Source organism: Pantherophis guttatus, chromosome 6 (assembly GCF_059756535.1).
Source record: "Pantherophis guttatus breed Tessera chromosome 6, ASM5975653v1, whole genome shotgun sequence".
Taxonomy (NCBI): domain Eukaryota; kingdom Metazoa; phylum Chordata; class Lepidosauria; order Squamata; family Colubridae; genus Pantherophis; species Pantherophis guttatus.
The window spans coordinates 68,415,770-68,440,433 of record NC_142068.1 but is presented as its reverse complement, the minus strand read 5'-3'; the positions used below and the strand labels follow the sequence as shown (position 1 = coordinate 68,440,433).

Here is a 24,664-nt window from a genome sequence, read left to right as displayed (position 1 = left end):
TATCCAAATCAGTTTATTAAGAAAAGCTTTTCTGTATTCTAATGTATTTTACCTATAAGCTATTATAAATATATAATATATTAGATTCTTTATGCTGTGAAATTAACTAATTTTGGTTTTGCACTACTTCATTTTTTAATTCATACAATATAAACTATTATAAAAATACAATATATTCAGTGGTACAGAATATCAACTTACTAATCATGTTTCATTTCATTTAGAGAACTGCTGCCTTTAGACCTCCATTTGATACTTTACTCTGTTCAAAAAAAATAGTTAATAATTTTTATTGGTTCTGCAGTGTTAAGGGAGGGGCATATTTCTGTTACTTAGTATTTCAATCTTAAAACTAAAGGATAGATCAGATTCAGACAGAGATTTTTTAAAGATATGCTATTTTTTACAATTGTATTCCAGTGTTGCATTCTAGAATTCATTATTACAGTAAGGTAGTCCTCAATTTACGATCACAATTGAACCCAAAATTTCTGTTGCTAAGTGAGACATTTGTTAAGTGAGTTGCCTCATTTTACAACCTTATATCCTGGTTGTTAAGCATATCACTGCAGTTGTTAAATTAGTAACTCAGTTGTTAAGTGAATTTGACTTTCCCATTAACTTTGCTTGTGAGAAAATCACATTACCTTGGGACACTGCATCCATCATAAATATGAGTCAGTTGCCTGGCGGCTAAATTTTGATGACGTGACCATGAGGTTGCTGCAGTGGTCATAAGTGTGAAAAATGGTCATGCCACTTTTTTCAGTTCCATTGTAACTTTGGATGGTCACTAAATGAACTTGTGAGTCAAGGACTACCTGTATATGCTTCTAAATATATGAAATGATAAAATAATTATATGAATATATTTTTATAGAAATTTTAGTAAACATTACAATTAAAAAGATAAAAACTAATAGAAACTAAAGGAACAAAAAAGGAAATGCAGGAAAAATATAGAATAGAAAAATAGAAAAAAATATAGTAAAAAGAAAATATATACTGTGTTTCCCCAAAAATAAGACCGTGTCTTTATATTTTTTTGAACCCTGAAATAAGTGCTCAGCCTTATTGCCATGTATTTAAAAGCTGATTCGGCTTATTATCAGGGGATGTCTTATTTTGGGGGAAACACAGTATAAAGAAATGACTTTCCCATTCATCATAAATATGCATAATTTTAGTAACTTATTGCTGCCTCTTAAAATGCAACAAATGTCTCTTCTTCCCTTATGTCCCTTATAATAAATAGATCCTTAAAGCCTCATCATTCAGTCCTTATTAGCAAAGGTCTATTAAGAGTTACTAGAGAGAGCAACATATCTATTTTAGCCTTGATCAGACAAACCAACTTTATATTCCTTCCTTTTACTTTTAACAATCTCAGTCTTTAACCCCTTCAAATTCAGTCCTGGAATTTGATTTGTTTTACTAATTTCTTTGTCTGTTTTTACAAAACTCTTCAAAACTTTTAATAAATGTCTCTTGTAATTCTAATATGGTATAGTTATTCAGGTCATTCTTTTGATTTGTTATTTGTATATCCCTTTTAATTAGGACATCAATTGGTTTCATTTATATACCCTGTATATCTTTTTCCATATTATAGGCTGTCGTTTTTAAATCCACTTTCAAATCAGTCTGGTTTTGTCCAGTAAAACTTGTTCTTCTTTCATATCATCCTTTAAACATTTTATAAAGGGAGACAGATTTAAAATTAAGTTCTGGGTCCATTGCTCATAAATATCCTCTAATGTTAAAGTATTCTACCTCATTCTTTATCAGTAATTCACATTTAAGTGTGATTTTAATTGTAATCTTTAGTTCTTTCTGGTTCCCTCTAGTGTCCAATGTTCAATGTCCCTGTTATCTTTAAGAATTCAAAAGAAAAGTATTTTCCCATGCAAAAAATTTTATAATTAATTTCAAAATCTTATTTCAAATCCCTCCAGACTCTTACTCCATTTGTAATTTTCCAAAATTAATATTCTAATTACTCTTTTGCTGTTTTTTCCCAAAATGAATTTTTTAAGTCCTTAAAGTAATTTCTTTTACTATAGTGGTCTAAAAAAACCTTTGTCAGTTCAAAAGTTCCTAATAGCTAAAGAGTAATTAACAAGCAATTCCCAATCATGATAAAAATGGCTCTGACTGCAGTTTAGGCAGACTACTAAACTCACCAGATACCAATGTCTTCTGGTCTCTTCATAAAGAGCAACCATCTGGAACATGACCCTGAATCTTCTCCCTGTTTTAAAGAATAATTTTGAAGAGCTGATGTCCTTGCAGGCTCTTCGTTCCACTACAGTTGTAGATTCTGCTTTTAGCAGAGCCATCTTCAGTTCTCCATTTCTTCCTCTGAAGACCCAGTATATGCTTCTAACAATATTCAACATCATATTGGATTTTGAAGGCATAAATATTTATGCTACGATAGATGAAAAATATTGGTATTCTGAATGATATTGTTGGTATAAGATAAGGTATAACACTTTCCTGATCAGCCTTCCATCCAAGGTCAGTAAAATGAGGACTCAGATTGTTGGGGGCAATATGCTGATTCTGTAAACTGCTTAGAGAGGACAATAAAGCACTATGAAGTGGTATATAAGTCTGCTATTGCTATAGTGCAGGGGTGTCAAAAGTCATCATGGCAATATCACGTAATATATTGGGACTTTTTTCCCCTTGGCTAAACCGGGCGTGGCTAGCGTGTGATGCATCCAGCCCGTGGGCTGGGAGTTTGACAGCCCTGCTATAGTGTGCTTTGGAATATAAGCCCCAAATTGAAGGAATTTATGATAAAAAAAAAATACAAAAATAACGCACACTCCTTTTTTAGGAACTATAATGCTACATTTAACTAAAAGCAAACATACTTTTCAGAAATCAATTGAACATATATTTGTAATAGAAGAAATGGACACTGTAGGTTTATTATGTAAAATTATTCCCTTTTGCTCTTTTTCTCTGCCCTGCCAAAGAATTATTTTCTTTTAGAGTTGTCTTCTAATGGCAATTGATACTTATTCTTTTGATATTACTGTATTCTTTTGATATTACTGTATTCTTTTGATATTACTGTACAAACAGGGTCATTGTGTTTTTGCCAAACCATATACTTAGATTTTTCAAGTTTAGGATATATGTTATCTTCAACACTACATTTCCATTGAATTTTTTATTTTATAATTATTTGAAGTATTTGAATATTTCTTGCTTATTCTAAATGTCCCAATGTTTTTACACTGACAATTTGGCCATTCTTTGGAAGAACATTTCATTTTGAACACATATAGCCAGCTCCACACAGAATCTAGTGATCGTGAATGTTTTGTATACTGAATATAAATGCAGAGAAGCTGTATATTGATTTAGTAGTTGTTTAATTGTCATTTCTATTTCCCTGACAATCCAAGGAACCATGGTTCTGAAATCTGGGCATGAGAATGTTTTATCATTCTTATAATACTTATTAAAGTATTCTGGTTTTATTGTTGTAAGCCCTTACAATTGAAAATTAAGATTTAATAGCAGGACTCCTTGACCTGAGAGCTTTGAGTACTGTTAAGAACACCTAATGTCACAATGATTGTTTTCAGTATATGATCAACATTTTGAAAGAACAATTAAACAATTTATTACTGGTTTTTGGTGCTGTCTGGGAATATATAATTTTAACCCAGTATGTTGTGTTATAATCATGTTGGAATTATAAACATTTTTATACTTTGTGAAATTATTAGCTTGGTAAAATATAAAGTATACATTTTTACATACTGTAAGATTTGTAACTTTTTAAAAAGACATAAAATTGTCAATATGTGACAGTATCATGTCACATATACTATTGCACTGTCATCCAAACCGTTGAAAGAAATAAGAGCATGTTAAAATACAAAAAACTCTCTTCTATTAATTATGGACATTAATTATTTGCTGTACTATATTTAATCAGCACTATGTAATATGTAGTTCAGTTCAATCTTAGAAAGCAAGTCACTCTTGTTTACAGATATACATGAGGGAATAAGTGGCATACTTAAAAAAAGACAACCTACTCTGTACATCTATTTATATAATGTGCTCTTAAGTGATAGAATGTACAAAATATTTTAATTTATCAGTTGTAAGCACTAAGAAACCTCTTTTATCCACATTATCTGTTATATAGCGTGTTCTTCTTGAATATCAAACTATTATTTCTCATTTTTCTCACCTTATTTAATTACATTTAAGCCCCAGCTTGCTTAATAGTTATTCTGCAAGATAGCATTGTTCTATTGTTTCTTATGGAAGATCCTGCTTGACTTATTAGCAGGATATCCTGGAACTTAAAATGCTTTTTGCAATAACACATAAATTCAATACTCTTCTATAGATTTTTGAAAAATGGTGGAAGCCATATATTAACTTTTCAAAATAGGTAATTTTTTCTGCTTTGAGCATTCTTCATTTCCTTTTATTAGACTCACAAGGGAACAGTTCAAAAATCTTTGACAGTATACAAAATTCAACAATTATAGGATAACATTTTGCTTTTGTTATATAGAAGTGGGATTAACATCTTTAGGTTATATTACTTTTTCAATCATATTCTCCTAGTAATAAGTGTTATATGTTCCACATATATTATGTTCAACAATTGGAAAAGATATAGTGTCTTGCTGTGATTCTAACATTATCAAAATGTCCTTTGATAATTGCTGGCAATAGTTGAAGGTGATGGGATGATCTCCATCACTTACTTGAAAATATATATTGTATTCTCACTTATCAATTTATGTTCAGTGACCATAGGAAGTTATGACAGTGTTGGAAAAGATTACTTATGATCTTTGAATTTATAGCCGATGTAGCATAACTGTAGCCATGAAATTGCAATTTGAGTGCTTAGTAACAGGTATGCATTTATGATTGCATGTTTGCCATTTGTGACCTTCACAGACAGCTTCTGACAAGCAAAGTCAATGGGGAAACTTGAAGGAAGTTGCAAGTTGCAGTCACATGATGTTGCATTTAATCGCAGCTGAAACTGACATTGTAAGTTGGATGTGATCATGTGATGGTTCACTTAATGATCTCATTATTTATGACAGAGTTGCTGGTCCCAATTATGTTTGGTAAGTGAGGACCATCTGTATTGAAATTTGGTTTTCAGAATATCAAGGACTTAATGTAGCATCCAGCTTTGTATTGGTTGATTGATTCATTGATTATGTGCCATCAATTTCAGCTTTTAGCAACTACATAAATTTTCTCCATGATAATCTATATCTAATCTAGTTTTTCAGGTCTTCCCATAGTATACCCATTGTCACTTTAAGAAAGGATATCCATTTTGCTGCTTGTGTGCCTCTCCTTTCCTTTCACTGCATCAGGGCCTTCTACAACACATAATGCAATGTGTGCAAAATATAATTAGAGTCTGGTCATTTTAAAATGATACTCATCTTCTTGCAATCCAGTTTCCCTTTAAATATATTTAGCACGTAGGCTGACTAAATAAGGGATGAGTTACAGCCTTGCCTGACACTTTTGCTAACCTGATGCCAGTCTCTTTTGTCTGTTCTATCAGTCCTATGCTTCTTAACCTGTATTAGGTTTTTCATGAGGGCAGTGAGATGTTCTGAGATTCCCATTTGGTACAATGAATAGCCTTTCTATAATTAGTAGAGCACATAGTGACTATTTTGGGGTGGTTGTTTTTTCTTCCTCAGTTATCCACTGTACATTAGTAATAATGTTCCATTTTCTTCAGCTTTTTCTAAAGCCACCTTGAACAGATGGCATTTTCTTGGATGTTGACATCTAATCCATGCTGGAGGATCCGTTTTAGTTTGCTGGCATGTTAAATTAAGAATACTTTGCATATTCTCTAAAATTTCCCTTTTTTGGTATTGGAAAATAGATTGACTTATTCCAATCTGTTGTCTACTGAGTTATTCACCAGATTTGCTGATATAGCTTAGTTAGAATCTTGCCTGATTATTCTTCTGTTGTTTGCCATATTTCTGTGGTGTATTCTGTCACTTCTTATGGCCTTTGAGCCTCGTAATGACCAGAATATTGTTTTAACTTCATCTTCCAGTACCACAGGTAATAATAATAATAATAATAATAATAATAATAATAATAATAATAATAATAATAATAATAATAATAATTTTATTTCTATACCGCCCTTCTCCCGAAGGACTCAGGGCGGTGTACAGCCAATTTAAAAACACAAGACACAACAATGATTAAAAATTAAAATAATTAAATAGATTTGGCCAATTTAAAACCCCAAAAATTTAAAATACCCCAATTTAAAATTATTATGTTGATAGCCCGGCCTGGCTGAACAACAGGGTCTTCAGTGCGCAATGAAACACCCGGAGGTCGGAGATCTTACGTATTTCCGGGGGCAGTTTATTCCACAGGGCTGGGGCTCCCACAGAGAAGGCCCTCCCCCTGGGTGTCGCCAGCCGACATAACTTGGCTGATGGCACCCTGAGGAGACCCTCTCTGTGGGAGCGGACTGGTCGGTGGGAGGCTATTGGTGGCAGAAGACGGTCTCGAAGGTACCCGGGTCCTATGCCATGGAGCGCTTTAAAGGTGGTAACCAGCACCTTGAATCGCACCCGGAAGACCACTGGGAGCCAGTGCAGCTCGCGCAGGAGGGGGGTCACGCGGGTACTTGTAAGTGGGGAATATATTCTAAGGCAGGGGTGTGAAACTCACATCATCATGGCATTATCATGTGATATATTGGGACTTTTCCCCCTTTACTAAACCAGGTGTGGGCGTGGCCAGGACTTGATGCATATGGCCAGTGGGCCGGAAGTTTGACAGCCCTGTTCTAAGGGATCTTGGATGTTGACATCTCTACTGTAGTGCATTTCAGTTTATTCCTTCCATCTTTATTTGATTTATAGGAATTCCTGTCTATTTGTATCCTTTAGCACACCAGTTTAAGGCTGGATCTTCAGGTATCTTTTGGAAGGCTTTCCTTGTTTTTTCATACCTGTTTTCATCTGCAGTGCCTTTGCAGGTGTTGTTGTAACATTGTTTCTTATCTTTTTAATAGCTCTCTGAAATTCTTTGCTAAGTTTCTTCTTGAGATTTTTGCCTCTCTTGGTTTCTCTTCTTGGTAGTTTCCATAGTTTTGACATCCAGTTTGTTTTCTTCTGTTCTTTGGCGGTCCCTTTTCATTTATCCTTAATTTTGATTTCCTTCCACAGTTCTCATGGTTGTGTATCAATGGGGTTTAGGACTTAAAAGCTATTTCTAATGTGTTCCTCCAAAATGGTGGGTACATGCACATAACAAGTTCATATGGTGGAAACTAGTTGGCTTTCTTCTTCTGTAGCTTAATTTATAATTTGCACATGAGCGATTTGTGATTTTTTATACAATCAGGATTTGGCCATGTCTTGATGTAATAATTGACCTCCTCTCTTTAGCAATTTAGCAATCTTTTTCTTTACTTCCTCTTTTACTTCTTTAGATAACAAGGGAGATACAAAATTCTCGTTTTTGCACTTCTTGCAGCCTCAACCATTGTTATCTGATGCTGTTGTAGATGTTGTCACTCCATCTTCTCTGGGTCTTTGTGTTCTTTGGCCTTCTCCTCTTTTTATATATGCCTTGTATGATATAGAATCCTAAAACATTCTCTTCGGGTAAACAAACCACTTAACTAGTTGTCTTTGTATGTACTTTAAAAGTGATTCTATTTCAGTTCTTTCTCTTATGATCTCATTTTTTATTTTATCCCTTCTGGCAGCTTTCCTCAAACATGTCATTTCCATAGTGACTATTGCATATGTTTTATTGCAAATGTCCATGTTTGGCAACGGTAACATAAGATAGGAATTAATATGCTTTGTATGAGATTGTTCTTTGTGCTGATCAGTACTACCTTGTATTGTAGGAGTGGAACTAGCTGTCAATACTTGATCAGCCTTACTGTATCACATATTAATCTCTTGGTCCATTTCCCCATCTTCAATGAATATCGTTCCTAGAAGTTTGAACTCTATTACTATGTTTAGAGGGTGCTTTTTTTCTATCAATTGCCTTTACTTCTTTATTCTCTTTTGATACTCATTTATTTTGCATTCTTGGTTCATGGATAGAAGATATTGTTGCAGCAGTTCCTTAGCTGTATGTGCTATCAATGTCTGCAAAGAGTCGTTTGTTTAATATTATTAATATTCCATTTTCATGCATCGTTGCGCCGACATTCCTCACTTCTGGGACCTTCACTCCTTCGATTAGTCACACTGAGTGCTTGTCAAATCTTTATCTCCCTCTGCAGTATGGTTCCGCCCCCTCCTTCTGCGCATGCTCAGTCTTTTTCACTCAGTCGAGTTAACAGATCTAGAGTGCTTTTCTTCTACAGTAAATTTGTCTAGATTTATTATTGAATACCTGCATTGACGAATTTATTAGTATTTTCTAATCTATCAGAGGGCTGCGGTTAATTTCAGCTGGCTTGACAGCATTATAATTTCTAAATAGATCACTAATTATTTGCGGCGCTAAAGGTCTGCTAGCCGTTTTGCCGCTTACTCAATAGCCTGCTGGATATTATATTGAAGCAGAATTTCATTGTCTAAAATTGGCTTGGCTGTTTCCTTATGCTGTCAATATAGGTGATGAATAATAGTGGTGATAGTACACATCCCTGTTTTACTCCAAATGTTACAACAAATGGTTCTGATATTCCTTGGTTGGTTCTAATTACATTTCTGCCAATGTTGTATAAGCTTTTGCATAATCCAATAAGATATTCACTTACTCCATATTGGACCATTGTTTGTCACAATATTTTTCTGTCTACTCTGTCAAATGCTTTTTTTGTGTCTACAAAAGCTACAAGGAGTTTTTTATTGTACTCTATCTTTTTCTATTAATTAAGTATAAAAATTGCATCTGTACAGCTTCTGTTTCTTTAAAATTAATCTGTTCTTCTGTTAGCTGTAGTTTTATAACTGAATTTAATCTTATTTCTATCACTTGGCATACATTTTTTCCTACATGGCTCAAAAGTGAGATGCCTTGATATTGTGTGCATTCTCATCTATTTCCTTTGTTTTTCCACAGTGGAATTATTACTGTGTGTTGCCAATCTGTGGGTGCTGTTAGATGTGTCCGTGCAGCATTAAAGATTCCGTGTAGCCATCTGATGCTGCTTTCCCCTGCTGCTTGAATTATTACTGTTGGTAGCCCATTTATTCCTGTTGCTTTGTGCTTAGATAACATTACAACTCTTGCTATTTCTTCAATCATTATTTCTGGTTCTAACAATGTTGTTTTGTAGTCTTGTAGTTGCAAGACACTCTCCTAGAGGGTTGAGGAGTACTTTTGTATAACGTTTGTATAACTCTTTTTCAACTTTATAACTTCTTTAACCTCTTTATACCACCATGCAGTGTGTTTGGTCCCATTCTGATTTTTTCCACTCTTTTACTCATAGTTCTTTTGCAAAGTTAAGCAGAGTAGTTTAGCAATAATGTAGTCAATTTAATTTCTGTGTATTCCCTCTGATACCCATCTATATAGGTATAATTTTGTTTGAAGACAGTGTTAGCAATGAAGAAATCATTGGATTGACAGAAATTGATCAAATAGTTTCCTGCTTTTTTTCAATTTCCTAAACCACATAATCCAGCTACATTTTTCTCATTAAAGCTTCAAACTTTGGAATTCCAGTCTCCAGTTGCAAGAAGTTCATGTTGTTGGGGTGTTCTGTCAGTTTGAAACTTAACTTGATTATAAAATTGATCAACTTCCTCTTCTATCTCAGAAGGAGCATAAATTTGGATGATTATCATATTAAACAATTGTCTATAGAGTCTGATATTATTCAGTCACTGATTTCATTGTAGTCAAGTATTCTTGCTATACATGCCCTAAAAGTAAAAGCAACATTGTTCCTTTTTAATTATGTGTATCCTGCCTTTATTATTTTTCACTCAAGGCAGTGAATATATCCAACACACCTTCCACATCCTATATTCCACACAACAATCCTGTGAGATGGGTTGGGCTGAGAGAGAGAGAGAGACAGGCTAGCCTGTCTGTAACCACCACATCAAATTTCCTTCTTTGTTTTCCATGTTCTGAATAGTAAACAATGTGACTTTCTGACTGAAAGTGTCCAATCCCAGTCCATCTCAATTTGCTTATGCCTAAAATATCAATGTGCAGTAGTTTCATTTCATTTTTCACTGTGTTGAGCTTTCCTGTCTTCATGTTTCTTAAAAATTGCATAATCCTACTGCAATTCTTTCTTTCCACCTTCAGTTTTTCTTTTCCTGTATGGCAACATCAGCAGTGAAACTCTCAAAGGCTTTATCTTAGCCACATCATAAACACAATTAGTAGTCACAAAAATTCTCAGCTCGCTCTCAGTGGCATGTTGAGTGTGTCATCCACCTGAGGCACCCATAATCTAGCACATATTTTATTTTTTCCATCTCTGGAAAACAGGAAACACAGGAGTGATTTAACATTGCCTTCTGCTGCACAGTATTAATTGCTATCTATGCTGTTGCCTCTAAAATGATCATCTTCATGCAACATCTTCCGCTTTCGTTAGGTGTAGTATAGGTGCTTTTTTGTTTGAGCTGGGTTAACCTTTATGTGTGGGGTGTCCTGTTTGGGTTATATACTCTTGTCATATACTTATGATATTCTTTGCTCATTTGTCCCAAGAATACCATGACAATGTTGCACAGCCGGATTTGCTGGAAGGGAATGTGTTGTATTAGTGCACAGTAGCAAATTCTACTAAACTGGACCATTCTCAGATCAGCTGGGCTGGCTTGAGCTAAATTTTAAATTGATTTTAAATTGGGTTGTTTTAATTTACGGCCAGAATATTTAATTATTTTAATACTGTTTTTAAAATTTTGTATGCTTTGTTTTTACTTAGGCTGTGCACCGCCCTGAGTCCTATTTGGAGAAGGGCGGTATAGAAATTTAAACAAATAAATAAATAAATAAATAAACTGATTTTACACAGTTGCTTGGGTTTTTTTTTTTAAAAAGTTTATTTGCTTAGAAAACAGATACAGGTGAGGGATATGTACAGGGGTGGGCTCCTGGGGGTTTGGCAGGGTTCAGGCGATCCTCTAGCCAAGGATCACCAGGGTTCAGCAAACCCCCAAATGCCATCCCTGGCTGGCCACGCCCACCCCTCCCCTCCCAGTATTCTCCATGCAGCCCATTCATCATTCCAGGTAAGTGCAGGGGCCGCATGGAGGGTATAGGGAGGGCAAAAAAAGGGCCTCCTGGAAGTTCTGGAAGTACGGAAATGGGACTGTTTCCAGCTTCTGGAGGGCCTTTGGACCCTGGGGGAAGCAGTTTCCATGATGGCCATGGACCTGACCCAGTTAGTTCATGGCCCCACTCACAGGGGGGTCACACTCTGGACTTGATTTTCGTCTCTGGCCAGTGGTTGAGTGGCCTTGTTATAGGGGATATAGACATGGAACCCTTGTCATGATCTGACCACTCGCTCCTTCGCCTAGATCTTTGAACCGCTACACCCTGCCCCAGGGAGGCAGAGCCTACAAGATGGGTCCGCCCCAGGCGCCTGATGGATTCTGATAGATTCCAGACGGAGCTTGGGCCATTTCCTGAGGTTCTAGCTCAGGACTCGGTCGGGGACCTGGTGGCGGCCTGGGATCGGGCCGCTAGCGGAGCCTTAGATCAAGTCGTGCCTTTGCGGCCTCTGACCCGGTCCCGATCCCTCGCGGCTCCTTGGTTTACTGAGAAGCTGAGGGAGATGAAGTGCTGGAAAAGACGCCTGGAGAGTGGTTGGAGGGCCAGTCGCACCGAATCTGACCGAACACTGGTAAGGTCGCATATTAAGACCTACCTAGTGGCGATAAAAGCGGCAAAGTCTAATTACTTTTCCGTTCTTATTGCGTCATCAGAGAATCATCTGGCGGCCCTGTTCAGAGTGACCCGCTCCCTGCTTCAACCGGGAGTGCGGGAGGACCCTCTGGAGGGCAGGGCTGAGGATTTCGGACGGTATCTGTATGACAAAATCGCTCAGATCCGGCAGGATTTGGACTCTGACTGGGTAGATCCGGGCAGGATGATGAGGAATAGTCTTGAGAATGTTATCTGGGAAGAGTTTGACTCTGTGACTCCGGATGACGTGGACAGGATTTTGGGGAGACTTAATGTGACCACATGTTTACTGGACCTGTGTCCCTCCTGGTTAGTACTGGCTTCCCGGGAGGTCTCACGAGGCTGGCTCCAGGGAATTATCAACGCTTCGTTGAGTGAGGGTCACTTCCCCGCTACCTTGAAAGAGGCGGTGGTGAGGCCTCTCCTCAAGAAGCCCTCCCTGGATCCGGCAGTATTGGCTAACTATCGTCCTGTCTCCAACCTTCGCTTTGTGGCGAAGGTTGTTGAGAGTGTGGTCGCACAACAGTTCCCACAATTCCTGGAGGAAACGTCCTATCTAGACCCGTTCCAGTCGGGTTTCCGGCCTGGGCACAGCACGGAAACGGCATTGGTCGCATTGGTTGATGATCTCTGGAGGGCTCGGGACAGGGGTTGTTCCTCTGTTCTGGTCCTATTAGATCTCTCAGCGGCTTTTGATACCATCGACCATGGTATCATGCTGCACCGGTTGGAAGAGTTGGGGATGGGGGGCACCGTGTTACGGTGGTTCTCCTCCTTTCTCTCAGACCGGTCGCAGTTCGTGTTGGCAGGGGGGCAGAGGTCGACCTCGAGGCCTCTCATTTGTGGAGTGCCGCAAGGGTCGGTCCTCTCGCCCCTTTTGTTCAACACTTATGTGAAGCCGCTGGGCGAGATCATCCGTGGCTTTGGGGTGAGATACCACCAGTACGCTGATGACACCCAGCTGTACATCTCCACCCCAGGCCACCCCAGCGATGCCCTTGAAGTGATGGCCCAGTGCCTGGAGGCTGTACGGATCTGGATGGGGGGGAACAAGCTCAAGCTCAACCCTTCCAAGACTGAGTGGCTGTGGTTCCCGGCATCCCGATATAGTCAGCTGACTCCATCGCTGACTATCGGGGGCAAGTCTTTGGCCCCCGTTGAGAGGGCACGCAATCTGAGAGTCCTCCTGGATACGCAGCTATCTTTGGAGGAACATCTGACGGCTGGGGGACCTTTTGTCAGGTTCGCCTGATTCGCCAGTTGCGCCCCTTTCTTGATTGGGATTCCGTGTGCACAGTCACTCATGTCCTTGTCACCTCTCGCCTGGACTACTGCAACGCTCTCTACATGGGGCTCCCCTTGAGGAGCACCCGGAGGCTCCAACTGGGCCAGAATGCGGCTGCGCGGGTAATTACAGGAGCTGCATGGCGCTCCCGCATAACACCGCTCCTGCGCGAGCTGCACTGGCTTCCAGTGGTCTTCCGGGTGCGCTTCAAGGTGTTGGTTACCATCTTTAAAGCGCTCCATGGCATAGGACCTAGTTATCTCCGAGACCGCCTTCTGCCACCGACGACCTCCCATTGACCCGTGCGCTCCCAGAGAGAGGGCCTCCTCGGGGTGCCATCAGCCAAGCAATGCAGGCTGGTGACCCCCAGGGGGAGGGCCTTCTCTGTGGGGGCACCTACCCTCTGGAATCAGCTGCCCCAGAGATAAGGAGAATCCAAGACCTCCGTGCCTTCCGCCGTTCCCTTAAAACTTTCCTTTTCCAACCAGCCGGGCTGGCCTAACAATGACTTTTAAATGATTTTAAATTTGTATGTTTCTTAAATTTTTGGCCAGATTGAGATATTTCCTTTTAATTTGTTCTTAATGTTTATATTATGTGTTTTTAACTGGCTGTACACTGCCCTGAGTTCCCAGGAAGAAGGGCGGTATATAAATTCGAAGTAAAATAAAATAAAATAAAATATATATTTTGGATATTGGACCTTAGAGAACTCTGAAAATCTATATATATAAAAGCGAAAACCACTCCCGCCGTAATCACGAAATCTCCAGAACCGTAAAGCCTACAAACTTGAAATTTGCCACGTATGTTCCTCTTGGCTTCTAGGTGCTAAGAAAGGATTTTTCAAGACCATCAGGGTATTAGTATTTCCTATATTATGATTAACATGCTCTGATGCCAAGGAGTTCTACTCCCCCTCTCCACCTGAAAAATCTGTTCCAAATTCAAAACACAAGCAGAGGAGAGGAGTTTCACTTTCAGTTTCACTTTCACAGCAGCAACCAGGGGATAGGATAGGGGAGGTTTCTGTGGGGCAAGGCTGAGGGAGAGAAGGGGGTAGGATAGGATAAGGTTCTGTGAGGCAAGCCTGAGGGAAAGAAGGGGATAGGATAGGAGACGTTTCTGTGGGGCAAGGCTGTGGGAGAGAAGTGGGATAGGATAGGGTTCTGTGGGGCAAGGCTGAGGGAGAGAAGGGGAGAGGAGAGGCTGATCGTAACTACTCATTGATTTTCAAGATGTAAGTGTCGATTTATCAAGCCCGATCACATAGTTTTGTAGCGAAGCACGGGTATCCAGCTAGTTCTAATGTAAGATTTTCAAAATCTATTTATGGTCTCAATGTTATCTCCTTACAGTTTTTTTTTTTTTTTAAACTTCATTTCATTAATTACTAGCCAATTAAGATTCATATATGTCAGTGTCTGCATACACATTTCCTTTTTTATGAAAGTAGGAGAATGCTATTTGCGATGCTTTCAGTTGTCTGACATAGAATAAAATAAAAATATGATAATGTTTCTGCTTTTGTACATTGGTACAAAGTAGTATTTTAGCAGCTCCTTGGTTGACCACCTACTCAAAAAGCTATCATGGGACTCTAACATACTGTATAATTTTTATCCATTATCTAACTCCTCTTTTGGGGGAAGATGGTTGAGAAGCTGGTTACATAATAGCTTCAGAAGGCCTTGGATAATGTGGATTACTTAGAATACCATTCAGTCAGGATTCTGACCTCATATGGGATTGAAATGGCATGGATTGCTTTTTGAATGATTTTTGGCATAGGCAAGATGAGATTTCTGCATCCATCTTTGCCCTGTTTAATATTTCAGTGTCTTTCAATACCATCAACCATGTATCCTTCTGAATCAGCTCAGATGATTGAGGGTGGGTGACATGGAGTTATGTTCATTTGCTTCCTTCCTCAGTGATGTTTGGAGAGGAGCGGTCCCATCCTTGGCTTTTACTATGAGTTGCCTCAGGATTCAATGCTCTCTCCTTTCCTGTTTAATAAGGTTGCTGGGTGAGCTCATTGTCTGTCTCTGACCAATTAAGTGATGTTGTGTACCTGTTATCCTGGTGCCTGGAAGCTGTGAGGGTCTGGATGGGTCTGGTCTGAATGTATTGTTCTCTACTTGGGGCTCCCCTTGGTATTTGGAAGCTTTAACTGATTCAGAATGTACCAGTGCAGGAACCATAGGAACAGATATTACACCTCTGCTCCATGAGCTGCATTGTTGCCAGTTTGCTACAGGCTTCAATTCAAGATGATGGCTTTAACTTTTAAAGCCCTTCGTCGCATGGGACCAGGTTATCTGAAGGACCACCTCTCCCCAACTATATCAGCTCATCCCATTAGATATGACAGAGAAGACATGTTATGGGTACCATTTGCCAAGGATCTGCAGCCATGGTGGCATAGTGGTTAGAATGCATTATTGCAGGCTGACTCTGCCTACTGCCAGGATTGCGATCCTGACTGGTTCAAGGTTGACTTAGCCTTCCATCTTTGTGAGGTTGGTAAAATGAGGACCCATATTATTGGGAGAAAAATGCTGACTGTAAACTGCTTACAGTGTACTGTAAAGCACTATGGAGCAATATATAAGTCTAAGTGTTATTGCTATTTGGTGGGGCCCAGGACATAGGCGTTCTTTGCTGTTGTGCCCATCCTATGTAACTCTGTGCCCCATGAAGACAGCTTGGCTCCATCCCCTTTTTGATTGTAGAAGACCCACAACACTCCCTGGTTGTGATATGAGGCCTGGAAGTTTCAGGGAGCCAGAGGCATTTTTAGATTGGCTTCATTGTGGTTTATTTTTACTCTTTCCAGGTGCTTTGCATATTTTAAATTTCTCAATATTTTTAGAATTTTTATAATAAGGACGTTTAATATTTTTGTAATGATTGGTTTTATATATTTGTTGCTATTGACCTACACAGTCTGAAATCACTTTTTGTGAGATAAGCAGCCAATAAATGTGAGAAATAAAATAAATAAAATATTATTCTGAAGAACAATAAGTAAATAAATGAATAATGAATATAAATGAATCTTAAGAACTATGATTTTATCATTACAATCATGTAATCTTTATTGTAATATTTCAGTGACTATTGTCAAACTATATCATTACTTTGAAAAAATGGATTAAAATGCTTGCTGAATTATTTTTCATAAAACTTAGATTCCAACAAAAGATCGATTCCATTTAATTTGCCAGAAATCATTTACTGAGACTAGAACAGTGAACTAAAAAAGTTGAATTAATTACTATATTCTAATTCAAAATACAAAAGCAAGAAAAAGTTCACTCGAGATCACAACCATTGGATGGAGGAATTTTAAATTTCATTAGTAAGATTGTCATGACTCTGTTGGTAATAAGAGGCATTCTAATAACACAGTCCAAGATTGCAATCAAACAGCTTCATATCCAAATGTTCCATGCTAATTGCTTTTCCTCGGTAAAAATTAGAAATATTTCCTTTCTTTTCTAAGTAGCTATTGATTCTAAAGCCTCAATAAGACAAATCAACAGAATAAAATGTCATTTAATATAACCTCTATACAGTATTGAACTAATATTAAAATACTATAAACGGATCCCCAGAGCACATATGTCATTTTACCATATTGCATTGAAAACCTAAATTCTTGTGTAGATGGTCTCAAAATACAACTATAATTGAAATTGGAACTTCTGTTACTAAATGATGTATTTTTAAGCGATATATGCCCTTTTTTTGAATGTATTTGCCTTATTTTTTGTTATTCAAAGACTCTCTGTAATCCCAGAAATACATTTAGTGATATACCTATGGGTAATTATGTCTGTGGTACTCTCCAGGTTTGTATTCACTAATTCTTTATTTAAAAGAAACAAAAACTGTGTAAAGTCTAATACCAGCCTACCTTTATTTCAAAAAATGTTTCTTGGACTAAAAAAATAGAGAAAATAAAAATGACAGCTACAGTATATACAGTTTAGTGTTTTAAATATGTTCCATCAGCTAGGAAAAAAGCAAGAAAAAATTATTGTAGTTGGTGTCCTGGGAACTAGATGGGATGTTGAAGCATCCTTATCAGTTTACATTCTAGTGTCTGGATGCTTTGTGATTGCCAACATGCAATGACTGTTATTTTGTGAATGAGTGTCTTGGCATGCTCTCATAATTCCAGAAGTGTCCTTTGGGGTTAGGTTTAACTAAACTATTCAGTTCTTAGTATATCCTTTTTCTGTTCAATGCTAAATCATGAATCTGAACATATGTTGATACTGCCATGTAAAAATTATGTTGTAATTTTGAAATCAAGTGATACTTATAGCCCGCCTTTCATTTAGAAGCTCAGGCTGGTGTATAGTTCCTTCCTGTTTTTCCCACAATAATCCTGCAAAGTTAGAATTAATTTTAAATACATTTTGCAGGAATGGTGTGAATTATGGCTGTGGGTTTGTGGGCTATTCCTATTCCTAAATTCTGGCTGACATTTCCAACACCCCTTTTGTGTATGGTAGAGTTAGTTTTTGCATGGTAGTTGGCTGTGTGGTGTGTCTATGTTCGGAATATGAATTTTTTTGGATAGCTGTTACAGAGAAAGGCGTCAAGCAGCAGTTTCTCTTCTGCTTTTCCTAGTGTTGTGGTGCTGCAGTGTGTCCAGGCCCTTCTGAAGAGAATCTGGACACAGCTTCTTTTGTGTGCAGTGGGATGGTTGCTTGCGAAGCTGAAGATCTGGTCCGTTTGCTTGGGTTTGTGGTAAATGTGGGTTTCCAGTTCTTCATTGTCTACTAATCTCCTTATGTTGATGTCAAGGAATGAGAGTCTGTGGTCTGTTTCCTCTTCACATGTGAATTTGATCCCAGGGAATATGTTATTGAGTAGGTAGTATGTTTCTTCAATTTGGGAGCATTTGATGATGACGAAGTTGTCATCGATGTAGCGTGTCAAGAATTTTGGTTGGATGGTGGGTAGAGCTATGGATTTGAGTTGTTGCATGACTGTTTCTGCTATTAGGCCTGATATGGGTGATCCCAAAGAGATACCTTGTCCTTGCTTATAGATTTTCCAGTTGAATTTGAAGTATATGTGGAGGCATAGACCCAGGAATTTCATGATGATGCACATGGAGTGTTCTGTGGTGGCATCATCTTTGTGGGTATAGTGTTTAGTGAGTAGGTGGTGTATAGTTTGTTTACCTAGGTCGATGTCAATTAAACTGAAGAGAGCGGTGACGTCAAAGGAGACCATAATTTCTTCCTTATTGATTTTGGTGTGTTTGATGCATTGGAGAAATTGTTCTGGGGAGTTTATTGAATGGCTTGAGTCGTTGACCAGGTGTCTGAGTTTCCTCTGCAGGCTTTTTGCTAGTTTGTACATCAGAGTTTTAGGTATAGACACAATCGGGGATAAGGGGATCCTGTTCTTGTGTATTTTGGGGAGTCCATAGAACTTGTGTGGCGGAGTCTTGTGGTTGCATGTTCTTTCTCTAGTAGTGTTAGCTGTTGCCAAGCATCTGAATTTTGATCACATGACCATGGGGATGTTGCAACAGTCGTGTGAAAAATGGTCATGAGTCACTTTTTTCAGTGCTTGTTGTAACTTTGAATGGTCACTAAAAGAACACTTGTAAGTCAAGGACTACTTGTATTATGTATGTATCCATACATACAGGTAATCCTCAATTTACAACAGTTCATTTAGTGACTGTTCAAAGTTACAACAGCACTGAAAAAAGTGACTTATGACCATTTTTCACACTTTGCAGCATCCCCATGGTCACGTAATTTACGGATGCTTGACAACTGACTCACATTTATGACGGTTGCAGTGTCCTGGGGTCATGTCATCACCTTTTGCAACCTTCTGAGAAGCAGAATCAATGGGGAAGCCAGATTCATTTAACCACCGTGTTACTAATTTAACAACTGCAGTGATTCAGTTGACAATTATGGCCAGAAAAGTCATAAAATGGAGCAAAACTCACATTACAAATTTCTCACTTAGCAACATAAATGTTGTGCTCAATTATGCTCGTAAATTGACCTGTATAGCTAAAAGAAAAGAAATGATACAACTTTGCAATCAGAAAGAAGACCAATGGTGCATTTAGAGCAGTGGTGAAATGTAAAATTTGTTACTACCGGTTCTGTGGGCGTGGCTTGGTGGGAGGTAATAAGACTGAGTGGGCGTGGCCAACTTTTTTTTTTTTTTACCTTTAAAACCATTTCTTCTACAACCTCTTTGGCCGAAGAGGTTGTAAAAAATGCTTTTAAAAGCCTCTGACGATCCCAGCTGACTTGCCTGATTGGCAGAGGTTTTTTTTTTTACTTTTAAAAGCATTTTTTTGGCCAAAGAGGTTGTAGAAAAAATGCTTTTAAAAATAAAATAAAAAACCTCTGATGATTGCGCAGGTCAGCTGGGCATGGGAGTGGGGAGGGATTTTTGCTACCGGTTCTCCAAACCACCCACCTCCATCGCTACCGGATCGGGTGATCCGGTCCGAACCAGGAGCATTTCACCCCTGATTTAGAGGCATAAAAGGTAAAGGTAAAGGTTCCCCTCACACATATGTGCTAGTCGTTCCTGACTCTAGGGAGTGGTGCTCATCTCCATTTCAAAGCTGAAGAGCCAGAGCTGTCCGAAAACGTCTCCATGGTCATGTGGCCGGCATGACTAAACGCCAAAAGCGCATGGAACGCTGTTCCCTTCCCACCAAAGGTGGTCCCTACTTTTCTACTTGCATTTTTTACGTGCTTTCGAACTGCTAGGTTGACAGAAGCTGGGACAACTAATGGGAGCTCACCCCGTTACGGGGTACTAGGGATTCGAATCGCTGAACTGCTGCCCTTTCAATCGACAAGCTCAGTGTCTTAGCCACTGAGCCACCGCATCCCTTTTATTTAGAGGCATAAAATTGGGCAAACGTGGGACAATATATTCACATAATGGTGGGATAGAAGTGACAAAAAGTAGTTATGTAGGGAATTACTTCAGGTTAGAATGAATAAATGTCCTCTGTAATTTCCTGTAAAAGGAGCTGTCTCCAAGAAATATGTATCTGACTACAGAGAAGTAGTTTTATAATACTCCAGCAAAACAGCAGAAGGAAATACTTTCAGTCTGGCTAGAGATGCTAACAAAATTTCCGATCTGTAGTGGAGGAGATATAGAAAGCTGATACATAACCCATTTGGAAAGACACTATAAACTGAGCTGCAGTGTTAGGAACCAGGCTTAGACTGATTTGAAGATCACTGACTCAGTAGTGTAATGTTACATCAAACTTTTTCAGAACCTTTCTGAAATCTTCAGTAAATGGTGTCTATAGTTCTGCAAAAAAATTGTATGCGTGTATTTTCTAGATAGTTTCAATCAGATTTCTTATGGAGATCTTAGGAAAATATTCTCTGTTCTCCTGTTCTTCATTTCTCCAATTTCTCTGATAGTCTTTTGACATGTCCTTCTTTTATCCATGCAGATTGGTATAGAAGCTGCCATTTTTTTCTTACAATTTTTAAATTTCACCCCACTGTTTTTTCTAAATTCCAATAATGATTACAGTCCTTTCTCTGTCCATCAAAACAATCATTTAATCATATCAAGAGCCTTGATAGTACAGTGGTTTAGTGCACCCTGTTATTAACACAGCTGCCTGCAATTTCTGCTGGTTCGAATCTCTCCAAGGCTCAAGGTTGACTCAGCCTTCCATCCTTTCTAAGGTAGGTGAAATGAGGACCCAGTTTGTGGGGGCAATAAGCTGACTTTGTATAAAATATACAAAAGAATGAAGGCTATTGCTTAACGCATTGTAAGCCGCCCTGAGTCTCCGGAGAAGGGCGGCATATAAATCAAATTTAAAATATATATATATATATCTGTAAACAAAAGCAAACATGCTTATCCTATTCTTCTGTCATGTTTCAATTACAGATACTTGATCTTTCTCTTGGCATATGAATGAGGCAGTAAGCTGAATTTAGTTAGGAATAACTATCTTTGAAGTAAAAGGGTCTCATGAACAGACATGTGATTGTTCTGTGAAATAAATTTATTGTGAAAGTGAAGGAAAGTGATGATAATTTAAAAAGCTTGAAAAATATTCCATGATTAAATTCCTTCAAAGAAAAAAGCAGAGAAAATTGATTTAAACTTCATTTCAACTTGTCACACCCAATAAACAGAGAAGTTATATGTATGTCACAGGCAATATGTGAAAACCTGGCGCTGTATAGAATGCCTAGGAAATCTATAGAATGTAAATTTTTAGGCAAAGTATGAAATGTCTGGGTTATTTTAATATGCTATATCCCAGTGATGGTTAACCTTTTTGATGCCGAGTGCCCAAAGCACGCGTGCATGCGCACAAATGCAAGCACGCGTGCCCGAACCCACAAAATGCAATGAGAACCCCCCCGCGCATACGTGGCCAGTGGTGAAATCCAAATTTTTTTACTACCAGTTCTGTGGGCGTGGCTTGGTGGGCGTGGCGTGGCTCGGTGGGCATGGTAGGGGAAGGATACTGCAAAATCTCCATTCCTACCCCACTCCAGGTGAAGGATACTGCAAAATCCCCATTCCGTCTCCAGTCCTGGAAGAATGATGTTGCAAAATCTCCATTCCCACCCCACTCTGGGAGCAGCCAGAAGTGGTATTTCCTGATTCTCCAAACTGCTCAAAATTTCTGCTACCGGTTGTCCAGAACATGTCAGAACCTGCTGGATTTCACCCCTGTACGAGCGTCCCCCCACATGCATCCCAGCTCCCCCCCGTGCCTTGTTTTGGCTTCCAGTTTGGTGCAGGAGGCTTTCCAGGTCCAGAATGGGGCACGGGGGGCAACATGCATGCGAACCCCCAAAATGCAATTCAAGCTCCCTCTACGCATGCGCCCCGCCCTGTGCTTGCACCCTGTCCTCTGCGCATGCACAAGCGTTCCCCACTTGCGCCCTGTGCATGTGTGGCAGAGACCCAAAGACCAGCTGGCCGGCGAGAGGCACGCATGCATTCGTGGTAGAGCTAGGTTGGGGCAACGGCTGATGTGCCCACAGAGAGGATTCTGCGTGTCACCTGTGGCACTTGTGCCATAGGTTCGCCATCATGACTATATCCATTCCCTAGGCATTGTATATAATACCTAGACATTGTGCAGAATGACAAGATTTATTTAGGCAGAGTATTAAAAAAGAGTTATGAAAATGAAAGAAGAAATGCGAAATAAAGTACAGCACTTTCTTACTGAAATAAGCAAGAAGAAAAGGACCAGTATTTAACCTATTTGTTGCAACAAAAGTGGCTAGGATGGCATTTTAGTGGGAGTATTTTATACTTTGCTGGTTTACCTTTTGGTAATGCATAAAATACCTAGGAAATGTGTGAAATATTAAGGGTTTCATACTTTGATGTCCCATTTTTGGAATTTATAGATTTCCTAGGCATTCTATAAAATGCCTAATTTCACACATTGATTGTAACATTTACAATGCAAGTGTACTTTGTGTATTTTTCTAAAAAAGCTTACTTATTCACAGATTTTTGAAAAAATCCTGTTTAAAAACACTGATACTCCAGCGAGAGAGGGACAGACCTTCTTAGTGGGAAAAAAATTTCCAAACCAGTGTTGCAAAATCAGGGTGGATAAAAATCGATGATTTTTTTAAAAAATAAAAATAAATGAATTTTTAAATTGGATTTTTTAAAATTTAAATTGGATTTTTTTTATTTTTATCAAATTTAGTAAAATGCTTTTGGAGTAAAAATCTATCTAAAGATAGTTTTCTATTTAAGATAATTAATAATTTAGTTTATTCAGCATGAAATGGAGTTTAGTTATGTAGCATGAGGCTGTATATTCTGCAATATTTACATTTTTAATAAACTCATTAAATGAATCCAAGCTCTGCAAGCTAAATAGGAAACCTTCATTTTGTTTGCAAATAATAATATTAAAGATTCTAACTACCAGCAAGAATGAATCCTTACATTTAAAGAGCACCTGTCATTTCAGATCCATCATGGCAGCGCCTGTTAGTGGGCATCCACTCACCTGCTTCACTTTGTTGTGTCACTGCCGCATCACTAGCTGTCCCATTAAAGTGAATGGGACTGTGGTGAGTCAACAGCAAATCAGAGGAGGAGCTACTGCGTGATAGAGATGACAGTTGCTCTTTAAAAATTATGATTTAAATTGAGTTGATTTAAATCAAGCCTTTTTACTAGTGATTTAAATCATGATTTAAATCAACTTGATTTAAATCAAATCCACCTTGTGCAAGATGAAGATAAATACGCGCAATTCTCTGTACCAAAATTATTAATGCACATTAGAAAAGTGAAAAGCATCATCAGTTGAATCTGTACATATCAACAGCAATTTTAAGAAGGCCATGTGTTGAGTGTATCGTGAAGAATAAGTGCACTCTACTTATGTATAGACTCTATAAAACTTAAGAGAAAGGCAGTCTTGAGCTTCATTTTGAATTGTCTTTAGGTTATAGCATGAGAAGCACATGTAATGGAAAAGATGAGAAATCATTATCTTGATTACTATCAGATTCAAAATATGAATGAAAATGGTCCAGTAAAGCTAATGCAGAGATATTGAATTACAAAAGGCAACAACTAAAAATGTAGATTAATTAAAAGGATGTTGAAAGAGAGAATCAAGAGGCTAAATGTCAGGATACTTGCCTTTTTTTGAAAGCAGTATTGTATAGAAAAACACACAATAGATTATGAAAAGCAGAATCAGTAATATAATAATGTATAAAAGGCATTTTTAAAAAGTGGCAATTTGTTTAAATTTGGAAAACAAGCATTTTATTGTAATATACATGTACTTTTTAATTGCTATCAATATACAACAGTTGTATAATTAAGGCAAAGCAGAAATGTCAGCAATTCACTACTGGAAATCTAAAATGATAGTGCAGTATTTATGTGGATTGCCATTGAAAAAGATTTAGGGAAGGGATGTATAAAAAAAGTTAAAATTCAACATACACTCTGCTAAGTAAAATTGCATATGATGGGATTTTATCAATGAGTAAATATGAATTGTGCTACAAGTACAGTAGTAGGACTGGAATTAATAGACGAAGTAAAATCAATGTCATTAAATCCAGTATATAACTAAATTCTGAAACTCAATTCAGAAATTAATTCTACAAGAGATGTATGCAGCTTTTCACTCAAATCACTCATTTAACTTGTGATTATGAGAATATTTTTTTAAGAATGCGATCTAATTGAAAAGTCTTGTTCTGGTGATCTAAAAAAAGATGAGATACAGATATTAAACTTTGACATGATTAATGTCAAAGTTTGTTGAAGAAGAAATAGCATGTCTTTTCCCACAAAACATTTTGTACCAAACCTTGAATTCATTGAAAGAGTCAATTGAAGTTCAGTTCTACTTTAAAGTATGGGTATAATCAGCATTTTTGTCCCAGTGTGCATTTT

The 24,664-nt window shown here is 38.1% G+C and overlaps 1 protein-coding gene across 12 annotated transcripts in view; it reads left to right on the top strand.

Moving 5' to 3' along the window:
- CPEB3 (cytoplasmic polyadenylation element binding protein 3) overlaps positions 1-24,664 on the top strand; it is a 92,046-nt gene that overhangs the window by 10,210 nt on the left and 57,172 nt on the right. The gene's annotated exons all lie outside the window — the stretch shown is intronic.